General features: G+C 34.5%; 1 long non-coding RNA gene and 1 pseudogene across 1 annotated transcript; both read left to right on the forward strand.

Moving 5' to 3' along the window:
* The first annotated feature begins 10316 nt into the window (after positions 1 to 10316).
* LOC149497482 (uncharacterized) lies at positions 10317 to 13617 on the forward strand. The gene is made up of 2 exons (XR_016319941.1): positions 10317 to 11057; positions 13383 to 13617. It is a non-coding gene; the product is annotated as an uncharacterized LOC149497482 (long non-coding RNA).
* Positions 13618 to 15775: 2158 nt separating this feature from the next.
* LOC149497483 (uncharacterized) lies at positions 15776 to 19810 on the forward strand (annotated as a pseudogene).
* Positions 19811 to 23362: the final 3552 nt, after the last annotated feature.

Here is a 23362-nt window from a genome sequence, read left to right on the forward strand (position 1 = left end):
CATTCAACTAAAATGACGAAGTTGGAGCAAATTGATCATTTTAATACCGTAACCGACTAAATATAATAACGTCGATTAATCCTCGCGTTAACGTAATTAAGTTAGCGCCACGTTTTATTTATTTTTCTAGAAGAAAATTAGTGCCGCGTTGAATGAAAGTCATTAAAGTAATTATTTTTTTTTGGATATAATTTAAGTAATTACGCTAATTATATATTAGGGCCACATTCTACTATATACATAATATATTCTTAATTTTTGTTCATACAAAGTCTAAAACGGTAAACTCTTTCGTATATAAATTTAACTCAGACAGATTTTCAGTTGTACACAACGAAATCTCCACTTGTTTTAAGTTATAGAGTTAATCATCAGTTGATATATAATGGAGCTATCATTTTCCACCACCTTCTTTCCTTAAAATTTTTTTCACTCGCAATAACATCTCTAAAGCCTCAATTTCCCCATTATATACAAGAAGAAGTTACAAGGGACGTTATTCAAGAATTCGCTCCTTAAACCCTATTGTTGTAAAATTCCAATCCAACGTGGTTGAAACGACAAAAAGACGGTCTGCATATTATCATCCTAGCATTTGGAATCCAGAGTTGATCGAGTCCCTAACCACTCCCTATACGGTAAACTTCTATTTCTTGATTGTGTAATTTGATTTCATTTAGAGTTTGTTTGGCATTAAGGATATGATTTTTTTTTTTATAAAAGAAAACAATATTTTTTATGAGTATAATATTTAAAAAATTCAACTTAAAATATTCAATTTTTTTCATATTGCATGTGAAGTATGTCCTACGGATGAGATATATAAGTCAAAATATTTTATCAAAATCACCATAATTTTAATAAATGGTTTGTCAGGTCCATGTTTCATTTGTTAATATGCTTTGTCAAAATTGTCATTGCTTTAATTAAAGGGTGTTTTTTTTCACACACACAAAAAAAAAAAAAAAAAAAAATCACTTTAAAAGTAGTTTTTTTCTGGTATAAACTTTAAAAATAAATTTTAGTATAACCTCTAATTAGTATTTTCATAAAAGCAATTTCTTTCTCAATAGTATCTCTGATAACAATGCCAAACACACCCTTAATATATATTTACAATGTAACTTATTTTGTTGATATTGCAGTATGATTCTTCCAGCACCCGCTTAGAGGAGTTGAAGCAAGAGGTTATAAGGTCCCTTGCATCCTCTAAAGATACTCCTTGTGTCCAACTTAAGTTAATCGATTCTATGCAGCGTTTGGGAATTGCTTATCATTTTGAAAAAGAAATGAAAGATACCTTAACCGTTGTTAAAATAGACACCAATTCAGATCTTTACACTGCAGCTTTACACTTTAGGTTACTAAGACAACATGCATTTCCGGTTAGCCCAGGTGAAGTTTTATATTATTATACTCGCTGTCTAGAATAAATAAGGATCAATTTGTCTTATTTTTTCTTATTTTAACAATAATTATATTCAACTAATTAACCACCAACCAAAATACATCTCCTTTTCCAATCTTCATAAAAATTTAGACCAAACAATTTCATACATTGAGATTCTCTAATAAAAGCCCTAATTAGGGCCAATGAAGTATTTATGTCCTTATTTGTAAGTTTTTCTTTGTAATTATCCATTTTTTCTTCTTTTCAAATCTTTTTTTAGGTACGAGATAATCTCATTTTAAAATTTGTAATTGTCTCTCTCTCTATAAATATTTTTCAACGGATGGAATCCTAATCTTACAAAAACCGTCCGTTGAATTCAAAAGTGTCTTACCACTCTGAATGAGCCATTTTCTTCTCTTTCTTCTCCACTATATAAACAACTGCAGACCCTCACTAACTTTTCCACTGAAAATCAAGAAACATACTTTCTTTCTCACTGCTTTCGAGAAACACTTTCAGTTTAACAATGGAAACAACCGTTCTGATTGTTGGAGCTGGCCCAGCTGGGCTAGCCATGTCCGTTTGTCTCTCTAACATCTTGGTCTCCAATATTATGCTGGAAAAGGAAGATTGTCACGCTTCCCTATGGAAGCGCAGGTCGTACAATCGCCTCCACTTGCATTTAGCCAAAGAGTTCTGTGAATTACCCTACATGCCTCACTTGCCGGAGACACCTACTTTCATGCCAAAGGAAACGTTTATCGATTACATGGATAAATATGTTAGAGAGTATAATTTAAGTCCGTTGTTTAGTCGCTATGTTGTTTCTGCTTCTTTTGATCAAGTTTTAAGGAAATGGATTGTTGAAGCTGAGAATTCAATTTCAGGAGAAATTGAACGTTATGTTGCTAAGTTTTTAGTGGTAGCAACTGGTGAAAATTCCAGTCCCTATATTCCTGGGGTTCCTGGTGTTGATAGTTTTTCTGGGAGTCTGATTCACTCTAGTCAGTATAAAAATGGGTCTGAATATGGGTCTGATTCACCAGCCACCATCTTAAGTCATTATTGGGGAAGTTAGAGAAGAATAATATTTTAAGACAACAAGTGAAACAAGCATTGGATGTTCCTCTTCACTGGAGGATGCGAAGGATTGAGAATCGAAATTTTATCAATATCTACCAAAGAGATGATTCACACAACAAGGCTTTGCTAGATTTGGCTATATTGGATTACAACTTGGTACAATCAGTCTATCAAAGGGAGCTAAAGGAGCTATCAAGGTAAGATTTTTACTTATATTCTCCCCTCTTTTGGATTACAACAAAAAAATACTAGTAAATCTGATACAATGTTTATAATCATAAAAAAAAAAAAAAAAAAAAAAAAAGTATTGTAGCTATTATCTCTTTTTTGCCAAGTAATCTGCAAACGAGTTCATTCTCCTCTTTATATGAGATAACTAAACTTAAAGATAATAACTAAGTCATCAAATCTATTAAATATTTTTTACCATTCCCATTATCTTTTATTTTTTGTTGATAACCTAGGCAATAGCATTTCTTGAATCAGACTCAATGATCTATGGCCAACTATTATATTGCGATTCATAGAATAATTCTATCATTTAGGATGCTAAAAGTTAAGCCTCATTTGAATCCACAACACCCATAACTATGCATGTTAAATGTGTCTACCCTAACCTGAACTTTTTTTTTTTTCTTTTTCCTATGTGACTATGTGGTGGAACAATTTGGAACTAGCAAAAAATTTGAGGTTTAGTAGAGACAGAGTAATGGAGTGCTTCTTTTGGACCGTTGGAATGGCCTTTGAGCCACAATTTAGCAGATGTCGTAAAGGATTAACAAAAGTGACTTCATTCATTACCACCATTGATGATGTGTATGATATTTACGGCACTTTGGATGAATTGCAGCTATTTACAGAAGCTATTGAGAGGTTTGTCTAATATTGACATCCATCCATTATCATATATTGTTAAATGACTTAATATATAAATTTGAACCTGTACTTTAAGCTATTATTTTTGTAGTCGCTTTTGAACTTTGCAGGAACCCATCATGACCGTGCACTTTCACATTTCAATAATAACTATATCCCTCGTCAAAATGAGATGTGAAAGTATAGGGTTATGATTAAATCCTATAAATGTATTTTATTTTGGCGAGTGGTATAATTATTGCTGAAAGTGTACAGTTATGATTAAATTCACATTTCAATAACTTATTGCTTGGCTTTCTATTTTATGATCGGAGAAAAGGAGGCACATTGGCTTGGATTAGTCTTTGGATTAGCCAAATTTATTCCAAATTCATCTTTATTAAAATTAAATCTTTTTCCTGATAAAAAGAACAGAATTAATTAAATTATACTAATCAGATACAAATATTGAATTATTTCTTTAGATGGGATGTCAATGCTGTGAAAGATCTTCCATATTATATGAAGTTAAGTTTCCTTGCTCTATATAATACTGTCAATGAGATGGCTTACGATACTCTCAAGGACAATGGAGAAATTATTATTCCTCACCTGGCCAAAGCAGTAAGTTCAATTTTGTTTTTAATTAATTATGAATTAAAGTTAATTACATAGCTAATATATTAATTATTATATTGTTTATGAACTATTTCAGTGGGGTGATTTATGCAAAGCATTTTTGCAAGAAGCAAAGTGGGCCCACAACAAATCTACACCGTCATTTGAAGAATATATTGAAAATGGATGGCGATCTGTATCAGGAACTGTTATACTTATACTTGCTTTCATTCCCTACTCAATTACGATCAACTCTTGAAATGGCCATCCCTTATTTTTAGACTTTGCAATGATTTGGCCACTTAATCGGTATGCATACATATATATATAGAATTTTAATTTAATGGAGTCAAATATATATAGTTCTTGATTTTTTTTTTTTTGAGAATTATATAGTTTTTGAAAATCAATTTTCAATATTTTCTATATTATTATTAATATTTCTGCGCCAATCTTTAATTTTTTTTATAGAATGAATCATTCATATAATTCTGAAAATTTTTTAATAAAAGCATTCTTGAATCGAAAATTTTTCGAGTATAATAACACATATAATGATAATAATTTCTGATATAATATAATTATATATGTATAAAAAAAATTATTTGTGATACGTTTATGAAGTAATATAGATAATATGTAAAAAAATATTTGAATTTAATGGGGTCAAATTAAATTTTTAATGGAATGATCTATAATATAAATTTTTAATATTTTCTTGTTCAACTCTTTATTCCTTCAAGATGAGTTAATTCAAGGTAAAACTGTAAATTCAATATGGTGTTATATGCATGAATATAGAGTTTTAGAGGAGGAAGCACGAGAACATATAAATAAATTGATAGAGAAGGCTTGGAAGAAAATAAATGAACGTGAAATTGGTGAGACCCAGTTTGCAAAGCCTTTCATTGAAGCAACTATTAATCTTGCACGGATTTCTCAATTCACATACCAACATGGAGATAGACATGAAGCTCCCGATAGTAGATCAAAGAGAAGAGTTTTGTCATTGATTGTTGAGCCTATTTCTTTAAGCCAAAACTAATGTTCTTACCACATACGTTAGGATGTTTGTCATATATATATTTTCTATAGATAAGTTTTATAAATGAATTTAGAACTTAATTATTTTAATTTAGTGACCAATCAAATAAAAATGGTCTTTCAAATCAAATAGTTAGTTTATCGTCTACGTGGCATAGATGATACTGTTCCTTTTTTTCCCTTTTTTTAATGCTCAATTTATAGCTTTAGTTGATAGTTGAATTGATGTTTAATCACCAAGTTGTTTTACAGTTTGGTTGATATATAATTATTTTAATGAGTTGTTGGGTCTAGAATTGTTATGAGTCCATTGGGCTTGCATCTATTAGGGTTGCTTTAGATAGGTGGATAAACGGGTCAATGCTTGTACAATCTGAGAATAAGAAGAGTTTAGAAAGGAAAAGTAAAGATGAGAGAAATATAATAAATTAGGGGCTGAAAAAGAAAAGGGACATAAAATAACTTGAATGCGGTAAAGTAATTCGATTTATTTGTATATATTTGCGTGTGTATTGCATTATAGTTTTTTCCTTTTTATAGGGATCCTAAGCGTATATGTAGCCACTCAATTTGTGCTCCAAAAGGACTCAGTGATGATAATCTTTTTTTCTGTACAAAACAAAATCTGGACATCTGAGTGCTTTGATTCTTGGACCAATGGTTCATGTCTAAGAAAAGTGAATTGTTTGACCGTTTTACTTTTTCGAGTCACCAGAGGTTTCACATCGAAATCGGTCTTGAGAAGCACCTCGCAGTTCCCTAGGACGCATCTCGATGCGCCATCTCGTTTTACTTGTCATCCGGATCGTTTTAGTGAAAATGTGCCACCTAAGCCTTAGAAAAGCACCATCTCATCTCCCCATTTGCCCATAAATAGGGCAAGGGTTCAAGAGGTGAGGGAGAAGGTTCTTGGATTAGAAGGGAAAACTATTGCATTTTTTTTCCTCATCTTTGATTTAAAGCTACATCTTATGATTATAGCTTGAATCTTGGGTATTATTTATAAATTTTGACAAAAACTCCCTTGAACCTCGTGATTAAACATCAAAAAATTATTCTCATTAATCTAGACCTCGGATCATTCAACAAGCACCAAAGTTCTTGGATCTCATGATTCATTTCTACACCAATCTTTGGATTTTCTCCAAAATAAGGCAACCTATGAAAGTTTTGATCTTATTTCTTCATATTTTTCCTTTTTCTAGTGCACAAGACACCTATTCTTTATTGGTTGTGAGGAAACTCATGATCAACCAACTATTTCTAACTATGCAAGTAGTGGAGCACGCCACTTGTTGCAAGCCAAACAACTCTACAGTATTTTTCTGGGTTTCCTGATTAGGGAAGATACGCAAGCAACTACGTGTGGCACATGCCCCCTACTAATGGCACATGGACCTTCATTTTAGCAACTCAGTATGTAAAGTTCAATAAAATGACTATGATTTCGGGATCTATTCGAGTTAAGCTTTAAGCATCTTTGCTTTTATTGTGTATCAGACTCATGTTGGCCCGAATAAATAAATAAAAAACAAGAAATTGGTGGTGATAGGCATATTTGTTCATCATCGATGATGAGCATCAAAGTCTTGAACCATAATCTTATGTTAACTTTTAATTAATGCATTTTAATTTACTATCTTTTACTTTTATGCATTTTAAATTTTTATCATTTATATTTTTAAGCACTTTACATTCATACTTCTTATTTATTATTGTACTAACCCTCCTAACTTTAGATTTGACCATTAATCATTCTAACATTCACATTACCATTGTGCTAATTGTTATGATTGAATATTGTTGTGATTAATGTTCTGTCAATGTTAATAGTTATTTGTGTTTTGCTTCTTTTAATATTTATTGCTTTTATATGAATTGGTTTTATTTAAAGGATTCATAATGAATCCTCCTAATTGCTTTGTGTAATAATTTATTAGGTTATGAAATTTTGATGGATTGATGGGTAGATTGTAAAGTACGTTATGAGTTGTAATTCTTTTCTCTTTTCTCTTTTCTCTCTTTCTTTGCTTGTTTATATTTTGTGCTTTACTTAAATGTTATTGTTCATGATTGCCACATTTCAAAATTGCATTAAACTCATTTTTCACCTCAATTAAAATTAATCATATTATTAAGATTGTGAATGAGTGGACAACGAAGGAGTTTGATTTTCAACCGGGCTATCCGGGTGCCTAACACTTTCCTGACCCAACTCCCTTACCCAATCTCTGGTGAAAATTGGATTAGTCATTTTTTAAGAAATGGCTAGTTCATAAATTTTTTTCCTAAAGAGGGCGGTGACTCCAAAAATAGAGCTCTTATCAAAAGTAAAAGGTATTTTTACAAAAATCCTTTTTCCAAAAATAAGGTCGTCTTTCTGAGGACGTTAAAATGAGTTTAATAAGAGAAAACCGATTTGAAGAATTAAAATATACCAAACCCATTTTTTTTTCATTTGTGAATCCTTATAGCATCCTTAGTCTGGCGACTCCACTAGAGATCGAACCTAGAATCTTTGATTTTTTGATTTTGGATTCGAGAAAGGAGGTGACTCTGATGTTCTCCTATCATTCACATTGTTAATAATGATATTATTAACTTGAAATTGAGTTTAAATTGTTGTACACATAAATGGTATTCATTCATTATTCTCTTCTTAATCTCTTTTCTACCCAAAATCTAAAGGTGATATAAGGGGATGTGGTCCTTTCACTCTACTCGATTGTTGGGATCCGTTCTAATATACACCGCCACTAATATACACCACCTGTAAGCCTTGTACCTTTTGGTATGTCAAAAGAATTAGCACAATCTGTCATCACCATTGGCTTAGACTAAAAGTTAAATTGGAGGAAGCAACCAATTCTTGCTTATGGAACCCAAGACTTGTTTAACCCGACCAAAGCTCATATAATGACACTAGTTCCTTCCCTTAGAGTTACCATAATAAATTAATATTTTGTCATTCATCCAATAAATGTGGAGACGTCGGTCTAAAGCCCAATGATGGTTTATGGGTCGAACCACTTTGTCCTAAGGTTTAGATAGACTTTTTACCATGAATCGAGTGTGGAGATATAAGGGTGGAGGTCATGCATTCCCCAATTCCCATCCCCTTATTTGTATATATTTTTATGATTTGTGTTTTCTTCATACATCACGTAATGTGTTTCTTTTTAAGCCATACAGGAATATTCTGTCATGTCTCGTTTTGAAACGTCGAAGAGAGAGAGACCTAAGAGAAGTGCTTCAATCAAAACGAGCCAAATAAGCTCTCTCCACTGATGATATTCCTATCGAGGCCAAATCTCAAGTGTCTAAAAAGGAAGCTCCTCTGATTCAATCATTAACATATGAAGAGACCCTAGAAGAGGCTCATCAACTGTTGCTCGAAATCAAGCAAGCACAACTTGAAGCCATAGCTCTCTTCCAAGACGTGGAGGCATATTTCACTCTCATGCGTAACATTGCCAACCGCCTTATGGAAATAAGGCATTTCACTTTAGAGGATGCTAGACTATATCAAAGGTTTTAGATCTTGAGTTTTAAAGCATTGTAAATATTTAAATAGGGCCTAAGTATTCTATGTAAAAAGTCAACTTTTGGAGCAATATATGGAGCTTTTTATTTTGAGCTGAATATTTCTAATGTTATTAAAAGAAAAAAGAAAAGAGAAAAAAATCTCACTGTATATAAATAAAAGACCTTAATCAAACACGGTTTAAGGCAAAAAGAAAGGGATGTATCAAAAAAGAAAAAGAGACATTCCAAATATTTGCTACAAAATAAGACACGCTTTGATTCTTTCAGTTCTCAAAAGCCTTTCTCTAGTCTTCATTTTGGACAGTTCCGTTTGAATCATGACAGGATATAACATTAGTTGCATTTCATAATGCTGTGTTAGGGATTGCATTTTACGTGACATCTCCATGTATACATGCATCATGTTGTTGTTTATTCCTAAACTTTTTTTTTTTTTTTTTGTAATCAAGATAGCGCCGAGAAAAGACAAAGGGCCTCAAGGCATCAATTGGCCGAGGACAGATAGTAGACTGGTTAGAATTGAAGAAACTTCAATCCCTTCTGATCAACTTGAGCCGAATTCTATTAATCTCTCAGGCTCCCGTTCTGTTTTAAAGGACTTTCCCATTGCAAATTGCTTTTCAAACCACTATCAATTTTATTTCTGCTTCTGCTTCTGCTTCTTCATCTACTGTAAGAATGGGTGATGGAAATATTCCTGCTTCTGAACTTAAAAAGATTGTCGCTACCTGTCTAGAGAAACTCCTCCGCTCTTATAAAGGGAAAGAGCATGTTAATGTCGAAGACAATGAGAACAAAAGGAGAGGCGAAAAAGAAGGAACAAGCTGATGAGACATGGCAAGATGAAGAGTTTTTTGCAAAGAAGGTGATGAATAAGAAAGCCGAGTCTTAGGTAGTCCCTTCTGAGAAGCTTGATAAATTGGAGAATGTAATAAGATAAATATAATCCTCTATGTAGGAAGGTCGGGGATTGGGTAGATAAGGATAATATGGAGTAAATAAGAGAAGAGATGTTGTATAGAGTATGACCCTTAATGTAGGAAGATCAGTGAAGGGTAGGATAGACGACATGTAGTTCCAGAGTGGAAGAAGGTCGGTCCCAGAAGAAGAATAAAGAAGAAGACAAGTAATGCAAAAATACTACACAAATTTTCACATCAGTTTTTCACGAAGCAGATGCACTGAGCTGTTTCATTGGAAAGCTGAGAACAATGATGATTGGAGATGAGAAGCATGGAGTTGATGCAGCACGATCGATGAGGTCATCGATCCGTTTGAGTGGGGAGAACGTAGGGGTGTCAGTCTAGCATCCCTACCCATGGTGCCACACCATGGCAACCCTATGGACGAAGTAAGGCTATTGGAGATGAGAATAGCATGTTGGATGGTATATGGACCGAGAATATGAGAGGGGAGACCCAGCATAATGCTCTTCGCCGCCCCGAGGCCGGTATGCGGGACTGAGCCCTAGTGAGCTAGGATGCGGGCATCATGTTCTATTAAGAGGGACTGATGTCTCCATAGGGAAGGAGCTCTATGGACACTATAGGGCTGAGGGCCTATGGTTCGCATTTCTCCTGAAGTGAAGGTTTATTTATAGGTAGGACTATGCTGCCCGGATGCCCGAAGGCATTAAGCCCATATACGGTTGTGCAAGATCCTTATATATGCATTGCAAGATAAGTCCTACACAGAAAGGATGCAAAGACCCTTCAAATATGCATGGCTAGCCTAGGTTATGAGCTATGTAACGCCCCATTTTTCTGTGTCTGAAATAGTAAGTTATCGGTCTGTGAATAGTGCCATCGGTCCGGGAATAAGTATTATTTTGGTCCGGAAAAATTACTATCTATGTGTTATATTTTATTTAATATTTTTGGAGTATGTATACATTATTTTTATGGGTAGAAAGTAAGTAATGAATATTTTTTTGGAGAAATTAGAGAATTAGTGAATAGTGAATTATGTTGTTATATTAATTAAAGAAATTAGAGAAATTATTTTTATGGAGTAAATTTGAGATGGTGTTATATTAATTAAGGAAATTAGAGGAATTATTTTTAAGGATTAAATTTAAGAATTTTTATGGAGATAAATAATATTTTGAAGGAATTTAATTTGGAGAATATTTGTAGCCATTAGATTGAATTACATTGCTCAATCCTAGCCATCCAATTTTGGTGAAAGGACCAAATTACCCTCTAGTCAACTCCATTATTTGATCTAACATATTTTCTTCCTTTTCCTCTCCATCTAACGTGACCTTTCTCTTCTTCTTCTTCTTCTTCTTCTTCTTCTTCTCCTTTAGGTCTTTAATTTTTACTTCCTAAACACATCAAATACACTCCATTAAACTTTGATTAAGTACTTAATCTTTGAGATTAAAGCTTGAGAAATGATATTTGGTGAATAATTTCAAGTAATTTGGAGGACAAAGGGTGGAGAACTTCCTAACAAAGACAAGGGAAAACTAAGGCTTCAAGAGTTTGATTTAAGCTTGTTAGAGCTTATGTTTAAGGTTAGTATTCATAAACACTCTTATCTTGTTTCAATTTTTGATTTTGTGAAGTTTATACTATTTTGTGAAAATTGGGAATTTTATATGAAATGATTTGATTATTGAATTTTGGTGGTATAAATGTGTTCTTGGGAGATTTCTAAGCATGCTTATATGTTGAATTGATAAGGAAAACAATTTCTTCTTCATTCTTCAAGAGTGGCAGAACCCATTGATGAATAAGGCCTTAAGTTTTCTTGTTATTATTTGTGGATTTATGATCTTAAGATGATATTTGATGAGTATTTAGTATGTGGTAGAAATCTCTACCTTGTATATGATTTAAGTAAGCTGAAATTAGGAAAAAGTGTTATTGGGTGTGATTAAGGACTGTTTTTCGATCCCTTGAATTTCCCATTAGTGTCTGAGTCCTTCATGAAAGTTGTAGGTCTGCTCCTTAGCTTTCCAACCCATCCTCTTGTGTCCAATTTGGATATATATAGCTCAACTTATGGCTGAAACACCCAAACTGACTCTGTTATGACGGGCTACATGCATCACTGAATTGAGTGCCCTTTTTGACCACTATAATGATAAGATTATGTTCTGAGTTCTTCATGAGAGTTGTTGCCCTGTGTCTTGAGACTTCTCTGGTTTTGGATTGGTGTGATTTGAGTGTCTGGATAAGTAGAAATTTGATAAACATTGAAATTAGTTCTGCTGAATCAGGTCTGGACTGTTGGTCTGTGTTCCTAGCTTTTTTTTGCCATCTTAAAGATTGATCTGGGCTGTGGTCCCTTCATAACATTTGTAGTATTTTGTTTTATCTTTCTAATGAATCAAACATCACTCAATTTGGAGACACAGAACTTAAGTTATGTCTTAAAAACCCAGCAAAGGTCAAGGTTATATTAATGCTGGAAATTTTATATGTCATGAATCATAGGTTTATTTGGATAAATGAAGGTATGAATTATGTGTGATGAAGTTCTCTTCATTCTTTGTATCCTTTAAGATTTATTTGACAAAAATAAGACATAAGTTTGAAAAGTGTTGTTGTGGATATGTTTAAATGGATATAAATTGGAAAGGTGTGAAATTGATTTAGATAATGCATGATGAGGCTTGAAATTGATACTTTTGTGCATAAGAGTTGTGTTAGCATGCTTGATTGGAGAAGGAAATTCCTCCCCTTGGTACCACCTTGGTGTAGTAAAGCTTACTTAATTATTTTATATATATGACATAAGTATGATTATTTGATAACTTTTATATGTTTAGAGTTTTAACAAAGAAATGGGTATTTAAGGTGTATGTGCTTTAAATTTTGAATAAGGAAAATATGATTTCATTATGACTTTAAGAAAGTTTTAAAAGAAAAGGGATTTATGATAAATTTTCTATATTAAGTAATTATGTTGAAGTATATGAGTTACTTAAGTTCTAAAGTAAGCTTACATGTATGATTTCATATGATAAGAAATTTTCTATGTTCAGTAATTATGTTTAAGGATGAAATTTTCAGTTACTACGTTCTAAAGTAAGCTTACATTATGAATTTAAGAAGACTAAAGAATAAGACAAGTTTTATGATAAGTGTTATGAATTAAGAATTAAAACAAGGATTTTGGGCTCTACTATACTTAGTGTGAATTTGATGCGTGATTTGATTTTATTCTGTCTGATGAGCATGCTCGGCATTTGATGCCATTCTGATAAGAAGCTATGATCATATGCTAGACACGTGGGTGTCTTCTGTTCTGTTAGGGCGGACGCGCTCTATATGTTCTGAATCTGTTGGCGACCTAAGGCCATTCTGAATCTGTTCTGAAAACCTATCTGCTTCTCTTTCTCCTAAGTGTATGCGAGCCCTATGGAAAATATCTGTACAATTAAACGAATGAGATCATATTATTTTAGTAAACATTACTTTGGAAATTACTGGTTATGTTATCAAATAATATTTCGGTACATGGTATTAAAAATAAAGAGTATATGTATTGGTATAATGTTTAAGTAATGAATTTATGATTTGAAAGAATTAAATTATTTATGTTATTAATTATAAGTTTATTTGAAGGAACCAAAGTATTTATGATGATAAAATGTCTTAAGTAAAGGATTTATGGTATAAAGAATTAAATTCTTTATGTTATGAATTACTAGTATATGTGCTATTTGTTTTGCTATAAATGGAAATGTATGTTGAATTTTAATGCATTTATGATTGTAAATAATTTTATGAAATTTGTTTTTAAGTAAGTTGTCATCGCAACTTTGGTAAGTATGTGAATTATGAGCACCACTGAGTTTTATACTCAGCGCGTCGATTTTTATCACGCGTAGGTTGAAGATCGTGGTTGCTACTTGAAGATTTGAAGAGTAATATCAAAGCAGAAGTGACTAATTTGGTAGTAGTCGATTGAGATTTATGTAATGAAGAATGATGGCATGTATAATTGTTACATTTTCAGATATTATGTTATTTGAAATATAATTGAAGTATGTAATTACAAAGTATTTTGATGTATATATTTGGAGAGAAGAGTAAGATTGATTGAATATGAAATATTTGAAGTCAGTTGATATGATTAGTTCATTAAGACTTGATAGATATAATGAATGCAATTAATTGATGGATCTAAAATACTATTGAGGATTTATTCAATTATGAAAGTATAAAAGTGTTGTTATGTTATAAAGATTATTTGGAGATGTTGGAAGTTTAGAGTTTAATTGGAAGTATTTTGTATTCACATGTTTGGCGAGCTCAGTTTTTAAAAGGATATTCTTACAATATTTCTGTAGGAATTTTCCCAATGTATATAAAAAAAATGCAAGGAAAATGAAATGAAATTGCTATTATAAAAATAAAAATAAAAAAATTTACTCGCTAAACTTGTGAATACTCAATTACTTCTAATTCATAATTTTAGTTTTATGATTTATATGTTAAGTTAAGATGGTGTCTCCGGCACCGAATGTGGCATCCGCCGTCGGGTCTCTCGGGACTGGGCGGAGGGTGTTACAAGCTAAGTCTAGGCGCCACACGCGTGCCAAAGGCGTTGACGTTCTGGAGAAGATGGATAAGAAAATGGAGAAGATCAACATCTTTATGAAGTCCAAGGGATTGGACCAGTATCTATGTATGGACGATGATAAAGATGAAGAGCTTGAACTAAAGAGCACCATTCCATTGACTTACAAGATGCCTAAGGTGTCCAAGTGCGATGGCACTAGTGACCCTAAAGTGCACGTCATGCAGTACAAAGCTATAATAGAATTCGCGGGTTTGTCGTCTTAGGAAATCTTAAGGATGTTCCCCATGTCGTTAACCAGTTCAGCCAAGACATGGTACTACAATTCAGAGAAGAAAGTGAGAAGAGATTAGAATGAGCTCACAACTGTATTCTTGAAAGATTATGCTTACAACCTCCAAATGAATGTTAATCTGATAGACCTCAAGACCATTGTACAAAAGAGTGACGAATCCTTCTCTAATTATATGGTAGATATAGACTGTCGAAATGGGCTGTCCGACTCCGACCGCACGGACTCGATCCTAAAACGAGCTGAACTAAAAAAGCTCGTTAAAAAATGGGCTTCTAATATTCAAGCCCGATCTGGCCCGCGCGGGCCCGTGGTGGGTCCGGACATATCTGTTTTGAGAGTCCATATTTTTTTCTTTTTTACTTTAACTTTACTAGTTTTTTGAATTTTTATTAGCTTTATATGTTCATTCAAAGAGCCCTGACATGGAAAAAATAAGGAAGCAAGCTCTCTTAGTCAGTCTATGTAAATTTTGCATTGTTATTCCCCTTTTTATTTTAAATTTTTATGATATATACATACATATTGTTCTAAAGTGGGCTCTCACGGACCCATCCGGCACGGCCCGCGTAGGATTTGGTAAAAAATAGTCTGGGTAAGAAAAGCTCGTTTTAAAAATAGGCCTCAATTTTTTTGCCCATATCCAAACATTTTCAGACGAGCATGGGTTGTCCGCAGGCTTAAGCCCGTTTTGACAGTACTAACTAGATGGAGAGCCAATGTCACTAAGGAGTAGATCTAATACTGAGGAACAAATTAAGATTTTCATAAAGGGCACCCCACTAGCTTTTAGAGAAAAGATGTACTACGTGGCGTTGGCTGAATTTTCCAAAGTCTATGAGGCAAGGACTGCCACTAAAGATAAACTTTCAAAAGAAAAGAGATACAGGCATTGCTCGAGAAATTTTAATTGGCCAGGGTTCCAAGGATCAAGTTCTTCAGGAAAGTCTGCCAACTCTAACAAAATCGCTACCACGACTACTTTGGATTTACGTGATGCAACTATGCAACAAAGGAGGTTCTCTAACTTCGATGCTCCTTTGTTTAAGGTGTTCGAAAAGGTTAAATCCGTGGGTCTCTTACAGCCATTATCACCAAGACCACCTCCTAATCCTCTGCCCAAGAATTTCAATCAAAATGCTTTCTATAAGTTTCATCAAGGAAATGGTCACATTACAAACCAGTACTTAAGATTGAGGCATAAAATCCAAAATTTGATTGATGATGGAAAGGTGATAAATCCAAAGAAGTCGAGGCCTAGCATTCGGACTAATCCATTGCCGAACTTTCACAGTGTGCCACCTCCAAAGAATTTATATATGGTCAAGTCTAGAAAGACTCCTAAGGAGGTAATAGCTGAGTTTGAAAAGGAAGAAGAAAGAGAACATCTCTTAAAATAAGTTTTTGTGATGGTCCTGAATGTATGGGAAGATAATGATGAAGAATGGTTAAATCCTGTGGATGGATGGGTTGAAAGTGAAGATGACTTGACAGTGAATCCCATTACTCTTAAAGTGTGGAGTATTGACGAGGAAGAGGAAGCAAAAGAAGTAAACAATATGCCCATAGTGGCCGAGTGTACCAGCTTGATATGAACAAAGCAAAAGTAGCCGAGAATGAAAAGGTAAGCCCTTTAATTAAGCCAAAGGAAGATATAGAAGATGATGCACTAATTAAATAGCTCAAGAGAACACATGTCAATGTCAGCATGTGGGATTTGCTCATCTCATCAAAAAAATATCGAGAGGCTTTGCTGAAAGCAATGGTTGGGATTCTAGTTTCATAAATGATCTCTATAGGGGACTTTGTAGGGTTGATTCAACATAACCCCCTCATAATTACTTTTTCAGATGATGAATTTTCACTCGAGGTTAGGAATCATACTAAAGCTTTGTTCATAAAGACTGAGTAAGAGGAAGGGTGATAAGCAATGTCATGATAGATGGAGGTTCTACTCTAAATGTACCTCCGTTGAAGCTATTGTCCAACTTCAAACTGAATGTTTCTGATTTTGAACCCTCTGATGTGGTCATTCGTGCGTATGATGACTCAAAGAGACAGGTAGAGGGTATCTTTAAGTTGTAGTGAAAGAGGGGCCGATTAAAAAGAAAATTGAGTTCATAGTGATTGACATTCCCCAACCTTCGCCCTAATCTTGGGGTGCCTATGGTATCATTCTTTGGGAGGTATTCCTTCTACTCTTCACCAAAAAATCAAATTACCCTTTCGATGGAGAAGTGATCACCATCCTGACTGCTAGTGAAAAGAGCATAACCTCTTTAAATCTAGACAAGCAGATATTCCTTCCGTGGACTGGCTTTCAAGTAGTAGTCTTAAGTGTGGACATTGGGCCCACTGTCTCTAATATCATGAAAAGAATGAACTTTGAAGAGGGCAAAGGACTTGGCAAGATCAACAAGGGATAACTGAATTGCTTGATTTCTGAACTCAAAGACATCGTATGGATCTAGGGTATAAATATGAAGCATGTTGAAGAACACGCTTGGCTAGTATGACGTGGATGGACGTTTCGTCCGCTAAGTGATCAATCCTCTTCGTGTTTGCTAATAGAGCCCTTTGAACATAAAGGGAAGACACAGATGTGGTTAACGTCCTCAAGGTTGAGCCTGAGAGACTAGAGAAGAAGAAAGTAATGAAGAATGAAGAAGGGATTCAAGGGTCGAAGGTGGCCGAGACTGAAGACGAAGGGGAGCAAGCGATTCAGAAAGAAAAGAATAAAAAGGAAAGCACTGCTGAAGTAATTGAAGATCATGCATATCAAGTCTTAAAGGCAATAAGAGCATGCACTGAAGAGAGCTTTGAGGATGCTAAGTCCCCGTCTTCTGTTTTTATTTCTGATTATGATGAGGATAATTGTAATAAACTAACCATGCTTTTTAAAGAAATGAACTTTAATTTTGCTTACTTGTTTGATGTCTTTCTTAATGGTTCTATTCATCAAGTAGATAAGCTCATGCGCATTTCTGACATAAACTCATCATACATGCTTGAATTTAATATTGACACAAAAGATAACCTATATAATTTATTAATTGGGCCTAACCTAATGCAAGAATTAAATATAAAATTTCAAAACCTGCTCATGGACAAGAAGAAGATTTCAAATGGGAAGAAAGACACTAGCTTCCTTTTAATAAAATTAAGGAGTATCTTAGTAAGCTGCCGGTGTTAGTTCCTCCTAGAGCAGGTATTTCCCTTAAACTTTACATTTCTACTTCTTTTGATTCTGTTGAATGTTTACTAGCACAAGATAATCAAAGTGGTTAGGAGCAAGCGGTTTATTATTTAAGCAGAAGATTAATACCTATAGAGTCAAGATATTCACCCGTTGGGAACCTTTGTTTGGCATTGTACTTTAGCTGCACTAAACTGAGACATTACTTGATCAATTCTCATGTGTATGTCGTATCAAAAACTGACCTGATAAAGTACATGTTGTCAAGGTCAATCATTCCTGGAAGGATAGGAAAATGGTCCTTGTCATTGTTTGAATTTAGCTTCATATATTGCCCACAAAAGGCTATGAAAGGACAAGCCTTTGTTGATCATCCATGTTTGGAGCTAAAAGAATTGGAGATGTAAGACTTGCCAGTGTATAGTATGAAAAAGGTCCCCTAGACACTCAAGTTTAATGGTTCAAATACGAATATAGCAGAAGGTGCTGGAATGGTGATTACATCTCCTGGTGAAGTCAAGACAGCTTTGTTATTCAACTTGGATTTCTGATGTACCAATAACCAAGCAGAGTATAAAGCTCTGGTGATTGGTCTAGAGATTCTTAAAGAGCTTGGAGCTGAGGAGATTCACATAATAGGAGACGTATAGCTCATGACTAGACAACTTGCAGGGGAATATAAATGTGGTAGTGCATCTTTGATTTCTTACTTTGTAATTGCCATTCAAATGCTAGATGATTTCAAAGAAGTATCATGCACGCATGTTCCGAGGGAGGAAAACTGGGAAGCAGATGAGTTAGCACAGATTGCCTCTAGTTTAAGGATGCCTGAGGATTTAATATAAAAACAATTTGTGTCAAAAGAAGAAGACATCCTTCAGTAGAAGAGAGAGGGATTACAGTCGATGTGTTTAATACTAACCTTGATTTTAATATTATAGATGATTAGAGAACACCTTATAGGAGATACTTGGAATGCCCATCCCAGAAGACTCCATATCGCATCAAAATCCAAGCCCTTCGTTTTGTGTTGATTGAAGTAAAACTGTACAGAAAGGTTTTTGATTGGTTTGTTGCTTCGATGCGTTGGGTTTCCTAAGGCTATGGAAGTTATGAAACAGGTGCACGAAGGAGTTTGTGGAGCGCACCAAGCTGGTATTAAAATGAGGTGGCTTCTCAGGAGACATAACTAATTTTGGCCGACCATCCTAAAGGATTGCATCAGTTATGCAAAGGGCTGCCAGCAGTGCTAGAGGTATGGAAGTATTCAGAGGATTCCCGCAGAAGAACTACAACCAATCTTAAAGCCATGGCCATTTAGAGGATGGGCTTTAAACGTTATTGGCAAGATCTATCCTGCATCATCAAAAGGGCATTCTTTCATTCTGGTGGGCACAAATTATTTCACAAAGTGGGTAGAAGCCATAACTCTAAAAAAAGTGGAACAACAAGATGTTGTAAGTCAAGGAGCATGTCATTCACAAGTTTGGAATCCCACAAACTATTACTATTGATCAGGGTACCATGTTTACTGGACATGAAGTGAAAGACTTTGTTGAAGATTATGGAATCAAACTCTTTAACTCCACACCTTACTATGCACAAGCTAATGGCCAAGCTGAGGCATCTAATGCAGTCTTGATCAGCATCTTAAAAAGATGATTGAAGGCAACCTTAGGGATTGGCATAACTTGTTAGTGGAAACATTATAGGCATACAAAACATCAAAGAGAGATAGAACAGAGGCAAGTCCATTTACAACACTTATGGCCATAATACAGTCCTTCCTATGGAAGTAGTCGTTCCGTCACTCAGGGTTGCAAAACAGAATGACTTTACTCCTGATGCTTACCTACAAGCTACGACAATGGAATTAGAAGAATTAGATGACATGTGCAAGGATGCTTTTAATAGAATGATAGTGTAGAGAAAGAAGGTAGCTAGGGCCTACAACAGGAGAATTCATAAAAAAGTGTTCCAGGAAGGTGATCTAGTGTGGAAATCAGTGTTACCTTTGGGTTCTAAGGGCAGAGAGTTTGGTAAAGGGTCTTCTAATTAGGAGGGAACTTTTAGAGTACATCAGGTGCTGAGTGGAAATGCTTATTGGTTAGAAAGCCTAGCAGGAAAGGTACATAAGAGATAGATCAATGGGCATTACCTAAAGAAATATTTTCCCACTATGTGGGAATTACAAGAGCATCAAGTTCAGAATCATCAGTGGCCGATAACACGGCTAATAATGAAGTAGCATGTACAGAATTATGTGTCTATGGTGTGATAAAAGCCAATGTAATGGCTAGTTTTAGATGCATGTAGGCAATATTGCCACCTATAAAAGCCAAGCTGATTCTACGATTATAATTAATAAAATTGGCCACTGGCAATTTTTCTGCATAATCTGAGAAATGAATAAAGTTTACATGTCCTCATACTGATTTATTTATAAGTTTCAAGTTTCTAAATAATGTAGGGTAAAAGAAACTAAAAAAAAAAAAACTAAAGAGACTTGAAATCCAGATTATGAAGTTGGTGCCATTTGTCTTCATAGCTAGACAAGATGGGACTTGAGATCTGTAACTTGCAACTTAACTTGAGGAATCAAAGACTTGATTGCATTACTTTTAGTTTTCACAAAGACTACATCTGTAGTGTATTTATCCTTTACTTCTAGTTCTGAGGTAGATAAAGAAACATCTTCAACCTCTAGCTTTGCGATTTCAACTCGTAGGTCTTAGATTTTCTATACAATCAGAACACGTTGCTGCTTCTTTTCTGATGTCTCAGAAAGAGTCAAATTCACCTTATTCCTTACTTCTTGAAGTTGTTCTTTACAAAACTCATAGTCTTTGATAGAGCCAAAAAGGCTAGGGATGAGAGTTGCCTTACTTTGTGAAGTGAGGAACATGTTTGGAACCTGAGAATTAATCTCCTGTAAATGATTAGAATCGAATGCATCAGACAATATCTGTAAAGATGGGAGGACATTTTTTCGATGTTCATTAGTAAGAGAAGAAAACTTTAGAGAAGCTAAGAGATGCAATTATGCTATGGCGGCATCAATAGTAGAAGATGGAGGTTGATCAGGTGTAGTAGGAGAACCAATAGAGATGTGATCAAGAAAGGAGAAATCAACACCAAAAAGAGGATCATCCATCTCATGAAATGGTGAAGCAGTAGGAGACTCCTGCATGTGGACAAAATGTGATTTAGCAAGCATGTGGAGTATTGTGAGAAAGAGAGTTAAAGGAAAGAAAGATACCTGGGGGAAGAGGTGATTTAATATATATATTCACTATATTCTCATCCAAGATGGGTCTAGGAGATTTAGGGGTTCCAGGGTTTGTTCCCCTCTACTCTTGGGGAAAATCATTCAAGTTGTCTACATTTAAATTCTTTATTTCTTCTAGAAAGGTATAAGAAAAATTATTCTCAGTTGCACGGCTATTCCCATTTGAAGAACTTTCATGCTCAAGAGACTTGGTTCTTGGAGACAGATCGTTTGATGCCTCAAAACCGTCTGATAATTCAATAGGGTCATTTGCACGTGTTGATTTACTTTTCATCTGATCAGAGAAGTAAGAAGAGTGCCTAATAGATGAATCAAATAGAGAAGCTTTTGCCATTGGGTTTAGCTGTAGCAGGAGAGGTAGGATTTTCTCGTATTTTTGGCCTGTATGTCTTCTGGGCTACTGTCTTCTATTTTTTGGGTGGATAGTCTATTTCTTTGTTTTCTTTGAGCTCAAATGATTTGTGATCTTCTCCTCCAAATATTAAAAAAAAAAAAAGATAGGATTAGAAATACTATACTAAAAAAGAGAGAGAGAAAAGAGAAAGAGAAGATTTTTACTTGCAATAGTTTTTTATGTTCTAACATAGGCTTCAATGCAATTTTCATATATCCTTCTCCACTAAAGGTTGAAAGTTGCAGAAATGGTTGTAGGATTCGGGATTGAAACAGTGGGTACTCCTTCATGGATTGATCATTGAGCTGCAACAATTTCTCTAATTTGTCCCTTGATCAAAGGAGTACCTATGGAAAGCTTACTGAACCTGGAATACCTGGTAAGAGGCCAAATTCCCGAGCCCATAAAGAAGGTGTGTACTATTCAAAAATAGGGGTAGTAGTGAATGGTGAAAAAGAAACATTCACATGAAGAAGCCTGGATGAAGTAAAGACAGCCCAATGATTTAAAGCCTCTGTAAAAGAAACATCCTATTTATTGCTCATTCGTGGTTCTAAACCTGCTGATTGAAGTTCATTGGGATCATCAAAGGGAGTAAATCTGTTGAAATTGTTCTTTTGGTTTTACTGAAAAAATCAATTGCCGCATGCAGGTCTAATTTAGAAGTAGCTTCTCTAAAGCTGAACAATCCACAAACTGCCAGTCCACTTTTGAAAGGGGTTATCTGAAATCATCTTTGAAATGTCATGGTATATAGAACCCAAAAACATAACGCCCAAAGCATATTGATTACCATCAGCCAGAGAGTATGCTACAAAAAGGTATTCCTTTGTAGGGTGAGCTGAGACAGGGCAGAAAAGAAAACGACATAATAAAATCCATATAAACTGTACGTGATCTGCATAGCTAGTACATTGTCCATAATCAATTGCTAGCCTATATGAAGTGAAATCATTGGGAAAAATAGCACGACCTTGCCTGCAAGGAATAAGAGCTGGGCAATCATAACCAATAATAGGTAATCTCGTTAGAGCTTTAATATCCTTGAGAGCGATGGACATAGGACCCATTGGAAAAATGAAGGAGTTGCAGGTGCTGGACGAAAACCTCAGAGCTACAGAAAGTATTTCATAATTCAAAGGAAGAGCATCAGGAGAAAGACGACTTATTTTGATCAGATGAAGGAGACCAGTCTTTTTCCAACAGTCTTGGTATTTCAAAGATAGAGCAGTAATCCATTAATTCCATTTATGATTGTACTGAGGCTAGGATCTTGGTTTACTAGAGGTTAATAGGGATATCAATCGCTTACAGAGAAGGAGTTCGTTGGTATGACTTAAAGGAAATGGATTCTGTGGAGGAGTTTTAGCTATAGGGTGAATGGTTTTTTCTCCTGAATAAAGATGGATAGGTTCATGTGCTTTTTTTTTTTTTCTAAAAAAAAGGTCAGGTTCAATTTGGAACGAAAGTAATAGTAAGGGTTGAGGTGTTACTAGTAATTTACCTTAAATAGTTGTGCACTAGGAGACATGTTACGAGAAGGAATAATCATGCCAGGCTTGGAAGAAGAACCTCAAAAGAAAGTGAACAGTAAGAATTTTTAAGAAATCCAGCAGAGTTTCATTTGTATTTTTTAGGTTCCAGGAATCGACTTCCCACTCAAGCCGATTTCTATCAAAACAGAATAACACACAAAATACGCATTTGCAACCATTAGTAAACAAGTTTATTTGATTGTATACCTTGAGCAACTTTAGTAAACAAGTTTATCCCGATATTGGAAAATAAACCAATGGTGAATGGAACAACTTGAAGAGAAGCTGGCACAAAAGGAATTGTAGGATTGCTTAGTTCTGATCTATTTTTATTGTTTTCACTAGGAGGAAATGATGCAAAATTTTATGTAGAAGGATCTATAGCAGGGTGAGAATATGAAAAGTGTAGTAAATTTACACTTAGATAATTTTTATACACTTAAGTTACTGTGTAGTAAAAAAATGTGTGACATTAAGTTACTGTGTGTGTGCTTTGTGTGTGTGTGTGTGTGTGTGTGTGTATATATATATATTAAAAAAAGAAGAAGAAGAAGTAAGGGATGTGACGTCTTTTCGAATCAG

Source organism: Jatropha curcas, chromosome 3, assembly GCF_041381405.1.
Source record: "Jatropha curcas cultivar XTBG-Jc1 chromosome 3, XTBG_Jcur_1.0, whole genome shotgun sequence".
Lineage (NCBI taxonomy): Eukaryota > Viridiplantae > Streptophyta > Magnoliopsida > Malpighiales > Euphorbiaceae > Jatropha > Jatropha curcas.